Below are 18,129 nucleotides of genomic sequence, written 5' to 3'. Positions count from 1 at the left end.
ATAACCCGGTGTTTTCGTAATCTTGGTGATCCAAATAAGACGCTGGTATACTTAGTTTGATTTCGAAAAAAATCAATTTTTGGTGAAAAATTCGATACGGGGGGGTATACCCGAAAAATGAAAAAACCCAAACTTTGAAGGTCGATATCTCGGCTTCTATGGGAGCTATCGGGAAAATTCCAACGGTTTTGTCTTAGTTTCGTCATTCTGAATCCAACGAGACCATCCGCAAGGTCGTAGCTCTTACGATAGCCGAGATATGGCATTTTTGATGCCCATTTTTGGCCTCAAAAACGGACGTCGAAAACGACATTTTCAGGATTTTCAAAGTGCTCTCATTCCCTTAGTTCTGCTCGGATCCTGTTATAACCCGGTGTTTTCGTAATCTAGGTGATCCAAATAAGACGCTGGTATACTTAGTTTGATTTCGAAAAAAATCAATTTTTGGTGAAAAATTCGATACGGGGGGGTATACCCGAAAAATGAAAAAACCCAAACTTTGAAGGTCGATATCTCGGCTTCTATGGGAGCTATCGGGAAAATTCCAACGGTTTTGTCTTAGTTTCGTCATTCTAAATCCAACGAGACCATCCGCAAGGTCGTAGCTCTTACGATAGCCGAGATATGGCATTTTTGATGCCCATTTTTGGCCTCAAAAACGGACGTCGAAAACGACTTTTTCAGGATTTTCAAAGTGCTCTCATTCCCTTAGTTCTGCTCGGATCCTGTTATAACCCGGTGTTCTCGTAATCTAGGTGATCCAAATAAGACGCTGGTATACTTAGTTTGATTTCGAAAAAAATCAATTTTTGGTGAAAAATTCGATACGGGGGGGTATACCCGAAAAATGAAAAATCCCAAACTTCTAAAGTCGATATCTCGGCTTCTATGGGAGCTATCGGGAAAATTCCAACGGTTTTGTCTTAGTTTCGTCATTCTAAATCCAACGAGACCATCCGCAAGGTCGTAGCTCTTACGATCGCCGAGATATGGCATTTTTGATGCCCATTTTTGGCCTCAAAAACAGACGTCGAAAACGACTTTTTCAGGATTTTCAAAGTGCTCTCATTCCCTTAGTTCTGCTCGGATCCTGTTATAACCCGGTGTTTTCGTAATCTAGGTGATCCAAATAAGACGCTGGTATACTTAGTTTGATTTCGATTTCGAAAAAAATCAATTTTTGGTGAAAAATTCGATACGGGGGGGTATACCCGAAAAATGAAAAAACCCAAACTTTGAAGGTCGATATCTCGGCTTCTATGGGAGCTATCGGGAAAATTCCAACGGTCTTGTCTTAGTTTCGGCATTTTGTATCCAACGAGACCATCCGCAAGATCGTAGCTTTTACGATAGCCGAGATATGGCATTTTTGTAGCCCATTTTTGGCCTCAAAAACGGACGTCGGAAACGACTTTTTCAGGATTTTCAAAGTGCTCTCATTCGCTTAGTTCTGCTCGGATCCTGTTATAACCTGGTGTTTTCGTTATTTAGGTGATCAGAATAAGACGCTGGTATACTTAGTTTGATTTCGAAAAAATCAATTTTTGGTGAAAAAATTCGATACGGGGGGGTATACCCGAAAAATGAAAAAACCCAAACTTTGAAGATCGATATCTGGGCTTCTGTGGGAGCTATCGGGAAGATTTCAACATTGTTGTCTTAGTTTCGTTCTTCTGAATCCAACGAGACCATCCGCAAGGTCGTAGCTTCTACGAGAGCCGAGATATGGCATTTTTGTAGCCCATTTTTGGCCTCAAAATCGAGGTCGAAAAAATACTCGATTTCTTAGTTCTGCTCAGATTCCCTTATAACCCGGTATTTTCGTGATCTACTTGATGAGAATAATCCGCTGTTATAGTTAGTTGGAATTCGAATAAAAAAAAAAATTATGAAAAAATTTGAAAGGGGGGTATATAATTTCTTACTGATAAACAGTGTGGGGCGGGTGGGGGATATGGGTTGACTCACTCGTTTACATGTGACCATACCTTTTATTTTTCAGCTCTCTCTGCAACGACCAGGACTAACTTCTCTTTCTAAAAATGACCGAAACAGTGGTGGGGGACATATGTGCAGACATGTAGCACACTTTGTCATGGATCGTCTCCTTTATGGGCCCAGTATTCGGTCGGACCTGATACCTCAGTGGACGGTAGTGGTCGCTTTCTTTACCTACTTGATCAAGGACAATGTAGAGTGCAAACAGGCGGTTTTAATAGAAAACCTATTGGAGATGATTTTGGATGTCCAGCTGGACCAAAGCTGCTGGGTGCGGAAGATCGGGGTATGCCCCGGAGAATTTGAATAAGGAGCTCGTGGTGCGGTACTGCAATCAGATACTGGGCATTTCAATGAACTGTTTGGATTATCACAATTTGGGGTAAGTTTCTTAACTTTTCTCAAAAATCTTTTATAATTCTGGTATTTCTTGTTTTACGATTAAATATCGTTCATTATGATTTGTTCTGTTTTTGATCGGAAATTCGGTGCAAAAATTTTATTTTTAATATTACATCTAGTTTTCGAGAAAATAAAGATAAACTGTTTAAAGGCTTTTCTCAATTTTCTGGAAAACTGTTAGACTTAAAAATCTTTTTTTTATTGAATCTGATGGGCATTGAGGGTCCAAACGACTTTTGTTAATACAATTTTTTTTCTGCAACCAATATTTTTCCCGAAAAAAAATAAAAACCGAATTTATGAGCAATTTTCCAGGGTTAACCCTTTGCATTTTTGAGAAAGACTTTTTGCGTATAACTTTTTTTTGGTGCATTTTTCGAAAAGTTTTATATAATTTTTTTAAAGTGTTTTAAATGGTCTATCGATTTGCCAAAAAAAAATATTTTTTTTTCAATTTTTCAAAAATTTCAAATACCTCCCATAACTCCTTTATTTTCGTTTTACGGTTAAATGTTATTCTTTGTACTTTGTTCTATTTTTAATTTGGAACAAAAAGTGTCTATAAAAATTTTGAAAATTAAAAAAATTTATCAAACCCGTAGTTCTTTCTTAAATATATAATGTAGCGGAACGACCTCTAAATTTGCTATAGTTCGTTCTATTAGAATATCGGGCGTCTTAAATATTTTATTTATTTGTGGAAATGTATGACATTCTTTAAACCCTACATTTCTGCTCGGAGTATACATATGATTATTACTTCGTTTATCACACTTCGTTTACATTATTTAATAAAGAAGTATGGCGCTTTTGACTCCGTGGTTCCGTTAAAAGGTTTTAATCCAGGTCAGTGCTTTTATTATTAATAGGTAAGGTTACAACTGTCCTGTTTCTTGGCTAGCAATTTATGTTATCTATTTTGTTATTAAAAGGTGTTAAAACTAAGCCCATAACTGAGGTGAATTAACTGAGATTTCCCGACATAAGTGGTTTCTTTGACATACGAACCCTCTTTTCTCTCTCTCATCTCTCATCTCTCTTCTTTTCTCTCGCACTTTGGCTACTGCTACTTCTCTTCTCCTTCTTCTTCTTCCTCTTTTTTAAATGCCTGGACAAAATTATTGATTTTTTACAAGCAGTTGAGTCCTAAGTTTCTTCTGCTTCTTCTTTTTCTTCTTCTTCTTCTCCCTCTTCTTCTTTAAAAACCTCTAATACCTGGATTCCGTTTACATATACTTACTTTGAATAAATCTCTACCATAAGAATTACAAATAAAACATCTAATTTTGACAGTGACAATTTATTAATTGATTGATTTTATTGACCGGCAAGCTTTTCTGTGATTATCACAGACTTTGTTTCTGGTGATCAAATCTCAATATGGATTTTAATGAGTTTTTAGTCCACATTATCAATATTGTCCATTTTCTAAGTCAATTCAGTAAAAATTCCAGGATTTATTTCTTAATAAATAAATAGGACCCGAAGAAATAACTCGACAACGAGCTACTCAACTGTAGGTTCCTTGAAAGGTTCTACTCTTAATTTAATCATTTACAAAATGATCGACCTATTCTTCCTTATCTAGGAACGAAAGCGAGCTGATCCTGGAGTCCCTGCAATCCTTCTCGAAACTCCTGAACAGTTTGCCAGGGTTCAAATTCAGTTCCTTTCAAGTTACCGGAGCAGTGAGGATCAAGTTGCTATTCGGTCAAGAGGATCCAGGTCTAAGGAGATCCTCGATCCAGTTATTAGGAGATCTGGCAACATCCCTTGGCCAGGAGACCAATTTTGAGGCATTCAAGGATCGAGTGAGATCCAAGGGAACCTCATCACTTTACTCTTGCATCTATGCAATCCAGACGTGTATGTTGTCAAGGTATGACTTTTTCGGATTATTTTACTCACTTAACTCATGCATGGACCCCATTTAGGCCTCTAAAAGTACAATCCAGAAGGTTGGCCCTTATCTGGATTTTCCGGAGGTATACCGCATGATCCAGGAGTGTTTGGGCGACGACACCGACTTGATGTTCACGGATTTTATTAAGGAGTTAATTAAACGCATAGTAAGTAAATGGCAGCACCTTAAATGTAATATTCATGCAGTTTGTTTGTGATCTATTTTGAATTTAATTAGGGATTTATGGAATCAATGATATCAAGGTTACTTGGGGATCAAATCGAGGACGAGTTGGTTTAATGGTGGTGTCTAAGCGCCAATCCCGCCCTTGTCACCGGTTTTTTCTACGCCAAACTACTAAAGTTTCACTGGAAACTGTCTGCGATAAACTGATTAGACTGATGCAAGACGAGTCAGAAGAAGTTAGGATTAAGGCAAGTCAAGCTATATCGTGTTTGTTTTTATAATTATTTATTTTTAATTTTTACAACGGGGCACCTTGTACGTAATAATAAAAAACTAAAAAAATTGTAGTTTTTGAAAAAAAAAACGAAATTTCGGTTTTTTACCATTAACATGTACTTTATAAGTTCGTAAATTTTGCATAACTTTTTTGGTATTTAAGATAGAGCTTTCATTTAAAAACTGTCAAGTACTCCTTGCAAAGGGGCACCTTGTACGTAATAATCAAAAACTAAAAAAATTGTAGTTTTTGAGAAAAATCGAAATTTCCGTTTTTTACAATTAACCTGTACTTTTTTAGATCGAAAATTTTGCATAACTTTTTTGTTATTAAAGATAGAGCTTTCATTTAAAAACTGTTAAGTACTCCTTGCAAAGGGGCACCTTGTACGTAATAATAAAAAACTAAAAAAATTGTAGTTTTTGAAAAAAAAAACGAAATTTCGGTTTTTTACCATTAACATGTACTTTATAAGTTCGTAAATTTTGCATAACTTTTTTGGTATTTAAGATAGAGCTTTCATTTAAAAACTGTTAAGTACTCCTTGCAAAGGGGCACCTTGTACGTAATAATCAAAAACTAAAAAAATTGTAGTTTTTGAGAAAAATCGAAATTTCCGTTTTTTACAATTAACCTGTACTTTTTTAGATCGAAAATTTTGCATAACTTTTTTGTTATTAAAGATAGAGCTTTCATTTAAAAACTGTCAAGTACTCCTTGCAAAGGGGCACCTTGTACGTAATAATCAAAAACTAACAAAATTGTAGTTTTTGAAAAAAATCGAAATTTCGGTTTTTTACAATTAACATGTACTTTTTTAGATCGAAAATTTTGCATAACTTTTTTGTTATTAAAGATAGAGCTTTCATTTAAAAACTGTTAAGTACTCCTTGCAAAGGGGCACCTTGTACGTAATAATAAAAAACTAAAAAAATTGTAGTTTTTGAAAAAAAAAACGAAATTTCGGTTTTTTACCATTAACATGTACTTTATAAGTTCGTAAATTTTGCATAACTTTTTTGGTATTTAAGATAGAGCTTTCATTTAAAAACTGTTAAGTACTCCTTGCAAAGGGGCACCTTGTACGTAATAATCAAAAACTAAAAAAATTGTAGTTTTTGAAAAAAATCGAAATTTCGGTTTTTTACAATTAACATGTACTTTTTTAGATCGAAAATTTTGCATAACTTTTTTGTTATTAAAGATAGAGCTTTCATTTAAAAACAGTCAAGTACTCCTAGTAAAGGGGCACCTTGCACATAATTATCAAAATTTAAAAATTTATAGTTTTTGAGAAAAATCGAAATTTCGATTTTTTACAATTTACATGTAGTTTTTTAGATCGAAAATTTTGCATATCTTTTTTGTTATTTAAGATAGAGCTTTCATTTAAAAACTGTTAAGTACTCCCAGCGAAGGGGCACATTGCACATATTTATCAAAATTGAAAAAATTATAGTTTTTGAGAAAAATCTAAATTTCGGTTTTTTACAATTAACATGTACTTTTTTAGATCGAAAATTTTGCATAACTTTTTTGTTATTAACGATAGAGCTTTCATTTAAAAACAGTCAAGTACTCCTAGTAAAGGCGCACCTTGCACATTATTATCAAAATTTAAAAATTTATAGTTTTTGAGAAAAATCGAAATTTCGATTTTTTACAATTTACATGTATTTTTTTAGATCGAAAATTTTGCATATCTTTTTTGTTATTTAAGATAGAGCTTTCATTTAAAAACTGTTAAGTACTCCCAGCGAAGGGGCACCTTGCACATAATTATCAAAATTGAAAAAATTATAGTTTTTGAGAAAAATCTAAATTTCGGTTTTTTACAATTAACATGTACTTTTTTAGATCGAAAATTTTGCATAACTTTTTTGTTATTAAAGATAGAGCTTTCATTTAAAAACAGTCAAGTACTCCTAGTGAAGGGGCACCTTGCACATAATTATCAAAATTTAAAAAATTATAGTTTTTGAGTAAAATCGAAATTTTGGTTTTTTACAATTAACATGTACTTTTTTAGATCGAAAATTTTGCATAACTTTTTTGTTATTAAAGATAGAGCTTTCATTTAAAAACAGTCAAGTACTCCTAGTGAAGGGGCACCTTGCACATAATTATCAAAATTGAAAAAATTATAGTTTTTGAGAAAAATCGAAATTTCGGTTTTTTACAATTAACATGTACTTTTTTAGATCGAAAATTTTGCATAACTTTCTTGTTATTAAAGATAGAGCTTACATTTAAAAACTGCCAAGTACTCCTAGTGAAGGGGCACCTTGCACATAATTATCAAAATTTAAAAAATTATAGTTTTTGAGAAAAATCGAAATTTCGGTTTTTTACAATTAACATGTACTTTTTTAGATCGAAAATTTTGCATAACTTTTTGGTTATTAAAGATAAAGCTTTCATTTAAAAACTGCCAAGCACTCCTAGTGAAGGGGCACCTTGCACATAATTATTATAATTGAAAAAATTATAGTTTTTGAGAAAAATCGAAATTTCGGTTTTTTACAATTAACATGTACTTTTTTAGATCGAAAATTTTGCATAACTTTTTTGTTATTAAAGATAGAGCTTTCATTTAAAAACTGCCAAGTACTCCTAGTAAAGGGGCACCTTGCACATAATTATCAAAATTGAAAAAATTATAGTTTTTGAGAAAAATCGAAATTTCGGTTTTTTACAATTAACATGTACTTTTTTAGATCGAAAATTTTGCATAACTTTTTTGTTATTAAAGATAGAGCTTTCATTTAAAAACTGCCAAGTACTCCTCGCAAAGGGGCACCTTGCACATAATTATCAAAATTGAAAAAATTATAGTTTTTGAAAAAAATCGAAATTTCGGTTTTTTACAATTAACATGTACTTTTTTAGATCGAAAATTTTGCATAACTTTTTTGTTATTAAAGATAGAGCTTTCATTTAAAAACTGCCAAGTACTCCTAGTAAAGGGGCACCTTGCACATAATTATCAAAATTGAAAAAATTATAGTTTTTGAGAAAAATCGAAATTTCGGTTTTTTACAATTAACATGTACTTTTTTAGATCGAAAATTTTGCATAACTTTTTTGTTATTAAAGATAGAGCTTTCATTTAAAAACTGCCAAGTACTCCTAGTAAAGGGGCACCTTGCACATAATTATCAAAATTGAAAAAATTATAGTTTTTGAAGAAAATCGAAATTTCGGTTTTTTACAATTAACATGTACTTTTTTAGATCGAAAATTTTGCATAACTTTTTTGTTATTAAAGATAGAGCTTTCATTTAAAAACAGTCAAGTACTCCTAGTAAAGAGGCACCTTGCACATAATTATCAAAATTTAAAAATTTATAGTTTTTGAGTAAAATCGAAATTTTGGTTTTTTACAATTAACATGTACTTTTTTAGATCGAAAATTTTGCATAACTTTTTTGTTATTAAAGATAGAGCTTTCATTTAAAAACTGCCAAGTACTCCTCGCAAAGGGGCACCTTGCACATAATTATCAAAATTGAAAAAATTATAGTTTTTGAAGAAAATCGAAATTTCGGTTTTTTACAATTAACATGTACTTTTTTAGATCGAAAATTTTGCATAACTTTTTTGCTATTAAAGATAGAGCTTTCATTTAAAAACTGCCAAGTACTCCTCGCAAAGGGGCACCTTGCACATAATTATCAAAATTAAAAAAAATTATAGTTTTTGAAAAAAATCGAAATTTCGGTTTTTTACAATTAACATGTACTTTTTTAGATCGAAAATTTTGCATAACTTTTTTGTTATTAAAGATAGAGCTTTCATTTAAAAACAGTTAAGTACTCCTAGTAAAGAGGCACCTTGCACATAATTATCAAAATTTAAAAATTTATAGTTTTTGAGTAAAATCGAAATTTTGGTTTTTTACAATTAACATGTACTTTTTTAGATCGAAAATTTTGCATAACTTTTTTGTTATTAAAGATAGAGCTTTCATTTAAAAACAGTCAAGTACTCCTAGTGAAGGGGCACCTTGCACATAATTATCAAAATTGAAAAAATTATAGTTTTTGAGGAAAATCGAAATTTCGGTTTTTTACAATTAACATGTACTTTTTTAGATCGAAAATTTTGCATAACTTTTTTGTTATTAAAGATAGAGCTTTCATTTAAAAACTGCCAAGCACTCCTGGCAAAGGGGCACCTTGCACATAATTATCAGAATTGAAAAAATTGTAGTTTTTGAAGAAAATCGAAATTTCGGTTTTTTACAATTAACATGTACTTTTTTAGATCGAAAATTTTGCATAACTTTTTTGTTATTAAAGATAGAGCTTTCATTTAAAAACTGCCAAGTACTCCTCGCAAAGGGGCACCTTGCACATAATTATCAAAATTGAAAAAATTATAGTTTTTGAAAAAAATCGAAATTTCGGTTTTTTACAATTAACATGTACTTTTTTAGATCGAAAATTTTGCATAACTTTTTTGTTATTAAAGATAGAGCTTTCATTTAAAAACAGTCAAGTACTCCTAGTGAAGGGGCACCTTGCACATAATTATCAAAATTTAAAAAATTATAGTTTTTGAGTAAAATCGAAATTTTGGTTTTTTACAATTAACATGTACTTTTTTAGATCGAAAATTTTGCATAACTTTTTTGTTATTAAAGATAGAGCTTTCATTTAAAAACAGTCAAGTACTCCTAGTGAAGGGGCACCTTGCACATAATTATCAAAATTGAAAAAATTATAGTTTTTGAGAAAAATCGAAATTTCGGTTTTTTACAATTAACATGTACTTTTTTAGATCGAAAATTTTGCATAACTTTCTTGTTATTAAAGATAGAGCTTACATTTAAAAACTGCCAAGTACTCCTAGTGAAGGGGCACCTTGCACATAATTATCAAAATTTAAAAAATTATAGTTTTTGAGAAAAATCGAAATTTCGGTTTTTTACAATTAACATGTACTTTTTTAGATCGAAAATTTTGCATAACTTTTTGGTTATTAAAGATAAAGCTTTCATTTAAAAACTGCCAAGCACTCCTAGTGAAGGGGCACCTTGCACATAATTATTATAATTGAAAAAATTATAGTTTTTGAGAAAAATCGAAATTTCGGTTTTTTACAATTAACATGTACTTTTTTAGATCGAAAATTTTGAATAACTTTTTTGTTATTAAAGATAGAGCTTTCATTTAAATACAGTCAAGTACTCCTAGTGAAGGGGCACCTTGCACATAATTATCAAAATTTAAAAATTTATAGTTTTTCAGAAAAATCGAAATTTCGGTTTTTTACAATTACCATGTACTTTTTTATATCGAAAATTTTGCATATTTTTTTTGTTATTAAATATAGAGCTTTTATTTAAAAACAGTCAAGTACTCCTAGTGAAGGGGCACCTTGCACATAATTATCAAAATTGAAAAAATTATAGTTTTTGAGAAAAATCGAAATTTCGGTTTTTTACAATTAAGTATTTTTAGATCGAAAATTTTGCATAACTTTCTTGTTATTAAAGATAGAGCTTACATTTAAAAACTGCCAAGTACTCCTAGTGAAGGGGCACCTTGCACATAATTATCAAAATTTAAAAAATTATAGTTTTTGAGAAAAATCGAAATTTCGGTTTTTTACAATTAACATGTACTTTTTTAGATGGAAAATTTTGCATAACTTTTTTGTTATTAAAGATAAAGCTTTCGTTTAAAAACTGCCAAGCACTCCTAGTGATGGGGCACCTTGCACATAATTATTATAATTGAAAAAATTATAGTTTTTGAGAAAAATCGAAATTTCCGTTTTTTACAATTAACATGTACTTTATAAGATCGTAAATTTTGCATAACTTTTTTGGTATTAAAGATAGAGCCTTCATTTAAAAACTGTCAAGTACTCCTTACAAAGGGGCACCTTGTACGTATTAATAAAAAACTAAAAAAATTGTAATTTTTGAAAAAAATCGAAATTTCTGTTTTTTACCATTAACATGTACTTTATTAGATCGAACATTTTGCATAACATTTTATTTGTACAAGTTCCCTAGGTACTATAATGAGCTAGACAAGGATATTATTATTAAATTAAGTATACTTACCCCATATTCATTTGTAAGGAGAAAGAGGGGATAAATAAAATTTTCCTATGTGATATTTAATAAGTACCATTTATTGTATCCAATAGACTGTTAGGAATAGAACGCTTTGAATCTTTATAATTAAGTGGACATTAAATAATAATAAAATATTAATAAACTTGATTTTGTTGTTTCTTTAATTAATAACCCAATTTTTCGTTAAAACTGGTACGACCGTCTCCGGTTTGATCGGTCGGTGGTACCCACATGCTGTAGTTCTCCTTTGAGGCGTCTTCGGCGTAACCCTTGCGTTTATCTATCTCTGTTTTGTGTTGTCTTTGTTCGTTTCGTTTCTGATTCTTCTTCTTCTTTCTCTCGTCCTCGGTGGTCGAGTGGTCATCTGCAAATTTAACAACATTAAAGAAGGAGAAGAAGAAGAAGTCAAATAATGATGGTACTCTAGAAGTACCATCAAATAGTAGGCTCAGTTGGGACAAAAGAAAACAGTTTAATGTACTAAGAAAATTTGACCTTGAAAGGTATTTTCAAGGTCACTTGAAGGTCGAATCAAGGTAAGTAGTTCCTAGAAAAATTGGTGCAAGTGAGTTTGATCTCGCGAATAATTTTCAAGGTCACTAGAAGGTCGAGACAAGGTGTGTAGTTGTTAGAAAAATTGGTGCAAGTGAGTTTAACCTCGCGGATAATTTTCAAGGTCAACACAAGGTCGACACAAAGTAAGTAGTTCCTAGAAAAATTGGTGCAAGTGAGTTTGACCTCGCAGATAATTTTCAAGTTCACTAGAAGGGCGAGACAAGGTGAGTAGTTGTTAGAAAAATTGGTGCAAGTGAGTTTGACCTCGCAGAAAATTTTCAAGGTCACTCGAAGGTCGAGACAAGTTAAGTAGATCGTAGAAAATAGGTGCAAGTAAATATGACCTCGCGGATAATTTTCAAGGTCACTAGAAGGTCGACACAAGGTGAGTAGTTGTTAGAAAAATTGGTGCAAGTGAGTTTGACCTCGCAGAAAATTTTCAAGGTCACTCGAAGGTCGAGACAAGTTAAGTAGATCGTAGAAAATAGGTGCAAGTAAATATGACCTCGCGGATAATTTTCAAGGTCACTAGAAGGTCGAGACAAGTTAAGTAGATCGTAGAAAATAAGTGCAAGTGAATATGACCTCGCGGATAATTTTTAAGGTCACTAGAAGGTCGAGACAAGGTAGGTACTTCGTAGAATATAAGTGCAAGTGAATATGACCTCGCGGAAAATTTTCAAGGTCACTACAAGGTCGACACAAGGTAAGTAGTTGTTAGAAAAATTGATGCAAGTGAGTTTGACCTCGCGGATAATTTTCAAGGTCACTAAAAGGTCGAGACGAGGTAGGTAGTTCGTAGAATATAAGTGCAAGTGAATATGACCCCCCCAGGTAATTTTCAAGGTCACTAGAAGGTCGAGACGAGGTGAGTAGTTGTTAGAAAAATTGGTGCAAGTGAGTTTGACCTCGCAAATAATTTTCAAGGTCACTACAAGATCGACACAAAATAAGTAGTTCCTAGAAAAATTGGTGCAAGTGAGTTTGACCTCGCAGAAAATTTTCAAGGTCACTCGAAGGTCGAGACAAGTTAAGTGGATCGTAGAAAATAAGTGCAAGTGAATATGACCTCGCGGATAATTTTCAAGGTCACTAGAAGGTCGACACAAGGTGAGTAGATGTTAGAAAAATTGATTCAAGGGAGTTTGACCTCGTGGACAATTTTCAAGGTCACTAGAAGGTCGTGACAAGGTAAGTAGATCGCAGAAATTAAGTGCAAGTGAATATGACCTCGCGGATAATTTTCAAGGTCACTCGAAGGTCGACACAAGGTGAGTATTTGTTAGAAAAATTGGTGCAAGTGAGTTTGACCTCGCAGAAAATTTTCAAGGTCACTCGAAGGTCGAGACAAGTTAAGTAGATCGTAGAAAATAAGTGCAAGTGAATATGACCTCGCGGTTAATTTTCAAGGTCACTACAAGGTCGACACAAAGTAAGTAGTTCCTAGAAAAATTGGTGCAAGTGAGTTTGACCTCGCGGATAATTTTCAAGGTCACTAGAAGGTCGACACAAGGTGAGTAGTTGTTAGAAAAATTGGTGCAAGTGAGTTTGACCTCGCGGATAATTTTCAAGGTCACTAGAAGGTCGACACAAGGTGACAGAGTCGAAGAAAAATTGGTGAAGAATTATTTACCTTGATATGGCCTTTAAGTGACCTTGAAAATTATCCGCGAGGTCAAACTCACTTACACCAATTTTTCTTCGAACCCCTCACCTTGTGTCGACCTTCTAGTGACCTTGAGAATTAACCGCGAGGTCAAACTCACTTGCACTTACTTTCTACGAACTACTTAACTTGTCTCGAACTTCTAGTGACCTTAAAAATTATCCTTGAGGTCAAACTCACTTGCACCAATTTTTCTCCGATCCTGTCACCTTATGTCAACCTTCTAGTGACCTTGAAAATTATCCGCGAGGACAAACTCACTTGCACCAATTTTTCTTCGACCCTGTCACCTTGTCTCGACCTTCTAGTGACCTTGAGAATTAACCGCGAGGTCAAAATCACTTACACCAATTTTTCTTCGACCCTGTCACCTTGTGTCGACCTTCTAGTGACCTTGAAAATTAACCGCGAGGTCAAAATCACTTGCACCAATTTTTCTTCGACCCTGTCACCTTGTCTCGACCTTCTAGTGACCTTGAGAATTAACCGCGAGGTCAAACTCACTTGCACTTACTTTCTACGAACTACTTAACTTGTCTCGAACTTCTAGTGACCTTAAAAATTATCCTTGAGGTCAAACTCACTTGCACCAATTTTTCTCCGATCCTGTCACCTTATGTCAACCTTCTAGTGACCTTGAAAATTATCCGCGAGGACAAACTCACTTGCACCAATTTTTCTTCGACCCTGTCACCTTGTCTCGACCTTCTAGTGACCTTGAGAATTAACCGCGAGGTCAAAATCACTTACACCAATTTTTCTTCGACCCTGTCACCTTGTCTCGACCTTCTAGTGACCTTGAGAATTAACCGCGAGGACAAACTCACTTGCACCAATTTTTCTTCGACCCTGTCACCTTGTCTCGACCTTCTAGTGACCTTGAGAATTAACCGCGAGGTCAAAATCACTTACACCAATTTTTCTTCGACCCTGTCACCTTATGTCGACCTTCTAGTGACCTTGAAAATTATCCGCGAGGACAAACTCACTAGTATTAATTTTTCTTCGACCCTGTCACCTTGTGTCAACCTTCTAGTGACCTTGAAAATTATCCGCGAGGTCAGACTCACTTGCACCAATGTTTCTTAGACCCTGTCGCCTTATGTCGACCTTCTAGTGACCTTGAGAATTAACCGCGAGGTCAAAATCACTTGCACCAATTTTTCTTCGACGCTATCACCTTGTCTCGACCTTCTAGTGACCTTGAAAATTATCCGCGAGGTCAGACTCACTTGCACTAATTTTTCTTCGACCCTGCCACCTTGTCTCGACCTTCTAGTGACCTTGAAAATTATTCGCGAGGTCAAAATCCCTTGCACCAATTTTTCTTCGATTCTGTCACCTTGTTTTGACCTTCTAGTGACCTTGAAAATTAACCGCGAGGTCAGACTCACTTGCACCAATTTTTCTTCGAAACTCTCACCTTGTGTCAACCTTCTAGTGACCTTGAAAATTATCCGCGAGGTCAAACTCACTTGCACCAATTTTTCTTCGACCCTGTCACCTTGTGTCGACCTTCTAGTGACCTTGAAAATTAACCGCGAGGTCAAAATCACTTGCACTAATTTTTCTTCGACCCTGTCACCTTGTGTCGACCTTATAGTGACCTTGAAAATTAACCGCGAGGTCAAAATCACTTGCACCAATTTTTCTTCGACCCTGTCACCTTGTCTCGACCTTCTAGTGACCTTAAGAATTAACCGCGAGGTCAAAATCACTTACACCAATTTTTCTCCGATCCTGTCACTTTATGTCGACCTTCTAGTGACCTTGAAAATTATCCGCGAGGACAAACTCACTTGTACCAATTTTTCTTCGACCCTGCCACCTTGTCTCGACCTTCTAGTGACCTTGAAAATTATTCGCGAGGTCAAAATCCCTTGCACCAATTTTTGTTCGACTCTGTCACCTTGTTTTGACATTCTAGTGCCCTTGAAAATTAACCGCGAGGTCAGACTCACTTGCACCAATTTTTCTTCGAAACTCTCACCTTGTGTCAACCTTCTAGTGACCTTGAAAATTATCCGCGAGGTCAAACTCACTTGCACCAATTTTTCTTCGACCCTGTCACCTTGTGTCGACCTTCTAGTGACCTTGAAAATTAACCGCGAAGTCAAAATCACTTGCACTAATTTTTCTTCGACCCTGTCACCTTGTGTCGACCTTCTAGTGACCTTGAAAATTAACCGCGAGGTCAAAATCACTTGCACCAATTTTTCTTCGACCCTGTCACCTTGTCTCGACCTTCTAGTGACCTTAAGAATTAACCGCGAGGTCAAAATTACTTACACCAATTTTTCTTCGACCCTGTCACCTTGTGTCGACCTTCTAGTGACCTTGAAAATTAACCGCGAGGTCAAAATCACTTGCACCAATTTTTCTTCGACCCTGTCACCTTGTCTCGACCTTCTAGTGACCTTAAAAATTAACCGCGAGGTCAAAATCACTTACACCAATTTTTCTCCGATCCTGTCACTTTATGTCGACCTTCTAGTGACCTTGAAAATTATCCGCGAGGACAAACTCACTTGTACCAATTTTTCTTCGACCCTGTCACCTTGTGTCGACCTTCTAGTGACCTTGAAAATTAACCGCGAGGTCAAAATCACTTGCACCAATTTTTCTTCGACCCTGTCACCTTGTATCGACCTTCTTGTGACCTTGAGAATTAACCGCGAGGTAAAAATCACTTGCACCAATTTTTCTTCGATCCTATCACCTTGTCTCGACCTTCTAGTGACCTTGAAAATTATTCGCGAGGTCAGACTCACTTACACCAATGTTTCTTAGAACCTGTCGCCTTATGTCGACCTTCTAGTGACCTTGAGAATTAACCGCGAGGTCAAAATCACTTGCACCAATTTTTCTTCGATCCTATCACCTTGTCTTGACCTTCTAGTGACCTTGAAAATTATCCGCGAGGTCAAAATCACTTGCACCAATTTTTCTTCGACCCTGTCACCTTGTATCGACCTTCTAGTGACCTTGAAAATTATCCGCGAGGTCAAAATCACTTGCACCAATTTTTCTTCGATCCTATCACCTTGTCTCGACCTTCTAGTGACCTTGAAAATTATCCGCGAGGACAAACTCACTTGTACCAATTTTTCTTCGACCCTGTCACCTTGTCTCGACCTTCTAGTGACCTTGAAAATTAACCGCGAGGTCAAAATCACTTGCACCAATTTTTCTTCGACCCTGTCACCTTGTATCGACCTTCTTGTGACCTTGAGAATTAACCGCGAGGTAAAAATCACTTGCACCAATTTTTCTTCGATCCTATCAACTTGTCTCGACCTTCTAGTGACCTTGAAAATTATCCGCGAGGTCAGACTCACTTGCACCAATGTTTCTTAGACCCTGTCGCCTTATGTCGACCTTCTAGTGACCTTGAGAATTAACCGCGAGGTCAAACTCACTTGCACCAATTTTTCTTCGACCCTGTCACCTCGTCTCGACCTTCTAGTGACCTTGAAAATTATTCGCGAGGTCAAAATCACTTGCACCAATTTTTCTTCGACCCTGTCACCTTGTATCGACCTTCTTGTGACCTTGAGAATTAACCGCGAGGTAAAAATCACTTGCACCAATTTTTCTTCGATCCTATCACCTTGTCTCGACCTTCTAGTGACCTTGAAAATTATCCGCGAGGTCAGACTCACTTGCACCAATGTTTCTTAGACCCTGTCGCCTTATGTCGACCTTCTAGTGACCTTGAGAATTAACCGCGAGGTCAAAATCACTTGCACCAATTTTTCTTCGATCCTATCACCTTGTCTCGACCTTCTAGTGACCTTGAAAATTATCCGCGAGGTCAGACTCACTTGCACCAATGTTTCTTAGACCCTGTCGCCTTATGTCGACCTTCTAGTGACCTTGAGAATTAACCGCGAGGTCAAAATCACTTGCACCAATTTTTCTTCGATCCTATCACCTTGTCTCGACCTTCTAGTGACCTTGAAAATTATCCGCGAGGTCAGACTCACTTGCACCAATGTTTCTTAGACCCTGTCGCCTTATGTCGACCTTCTAGTGACCTTGAGAATTAACCGCGAGGTCAAAATCACTTGCACCAATTTTTCTTCGATCCTATCACCTTGTCTCGACCTTCTAGTGACCTTGAAAATTATCCGCGAGGTCAGACTTACTTGCACCAATTTTTCTTCGACCCTGCCACCTTGTCTCGTCCTTCTAGTGACCTTAAAAATTATTCGCGAGGTCAAAATCCCTTGCACCAATTTTTCTTCGACCCTGTCACCTTGTGTCAACCTTCTAGTGACCTTGAAAATTATCCGCGAGGTCAAACTCACTTGCACCAATTTTTCTTCGACCCTGTCACCTTGTCTCGTCCTTCTAGTGACCTTGAAAATTATCCGCGAGGTCAGACTCACTTGCACCAATGTTTCTTAGACCCTGTCGCCTTATGTCGACCTTCTAGTGACCTTGAGAATTAACCGCGAGGTCAAACTTACTTGCACCAATTTTTCTAAGAGCTACTTACCTTGTGTCGACCTTGTAGCGACCTTGAAAATTATCCACGAGGTTAAACTCACTTGCACCAGTGTTTCTTGGACCCTCTCACCTTGTGTCGACCTTCTAGTGACCTTGAAAATTAACCGCGAGGTCAAAATCACTTACACCAATTTTTCTTCGACCCTGTCACCTTGTCTCGACCTTCTAGTGACCTTGAAAATTATCCGCGAGGTCAAACTCACTTTCACCAATTTTTTTCCAACCCTATCACCTTGGGTCGACCTTCTAGTGACCTTGAAAATTAACCGCGAGGTCAGACTCACGTGCACCCATTTTTTAAAGATTGGGAAAATTTTACGTGTAAAAACATATAACTACATGGGTAAAAATACGTTTGGAACGAATTTACCAGTATAAAAATAGAATGAAAAAATATAAAAATAAATGCCTGGAAAATTTAGAATCTCTGAACAGGTTTTTCCTCATTTTCTCGAAAACTGGTAGGAAAATGGAAATTTTTCATTCTGCATAAGATTCACAATCGAAAATAGAACAAATCATATGGAATAACATTTTTC

The 18,129-nt window shown here is 35.3% G+C and overlaps 3 long non-coding RNA genes across 5 annotated transcripts; 1 reads left to right on the top strand and 2 right to left on the bottom strand.

Annotated features, from left to right (window-relative positions):
* Window positions 1-2,020: 2,020 nt before the first annotated feature.
* LOC126748553 (uncharacterized) lies at window positions 2,021-5,040 on the top strand. The gene is made up of 4 exons (XR_007664759.1): window positions 2,021-2,380; window positions 3,989-4,279; window positions 4,335-4,469; window positions 4,541-5,040. It is a non-coding gene; the product is annotated as an uncharacterized LOC126748553 (long non-coding RNA).
* A 996-nt stretch (window positions 5,041-6,036) lies between these two features.
* On the bottom strand, window positions 6,037-10,615 carry LOC126748556 (uncharacterized). The gene is made up of 4 exons (XR_007664764.1): window positions 10,487-10,615; window positions 9,632-9,803; window positions 7,395-7,566; window positions 6,037-6,706 (listed from the first exon to the last, which is right to left on the bottom strand). It is a non-coding gene; the product is annotated as an uncharacterized LOC126748556 (long non-coding RNA).
* Window positions 10,616-13,453: 2,838 nt separating this feature from the next.
* Window positions 13,454-17,767, bottom strand: LOC126748555 (uncharacterized). Of its 3 annotated transcripts, none has more exons than XR_007664761.1 (4): window positions 17,742-17,767; window positions 16,225-16,283; window positions 15,091-15,171; window positions 13,454-13,552 (listed from the first exon to the last, which is right to left on the bottom strand). It is a non-coding gene; the product is annotated as an uncharacterized LOC126748555 (long non-coding RNA). The 3 variants fall into 3 exon arrangements; XR_007664763.1 differs by lacking the exon at window positions 16,225-16,283 and adding an exon at window positions 15,658-15,716; XR_007664762.1 differs by lacking the exon at window positions 17,742-17,767 and adding an exon at window positions 15,658-15,716 and having other exon boundaries at window positions 16,203-16,228.
* Window positions 17,768-18,129: the final 362 nt, after the last annotated feature.

The sequence above is a fragment of the Anthonomus grandis genome, chromosome 22 (assembly GCF_022605725.1).
Source record: "Anthonomus grandis grandis chromosome 22, icAntGran1.3, whole genome shotgun sequence".
Classification (NCBI taxonomy): Eukaryota; Metazoa; Arthropoda; class Insecta; order Coleoptera; family Curculionidae; genus Anthonomus; species Anthonomus grandis.
Note: the sequence above shows the minus strand (reverse complement) of the source record. Positions and strands in the feature narration are given on the sequence as shown.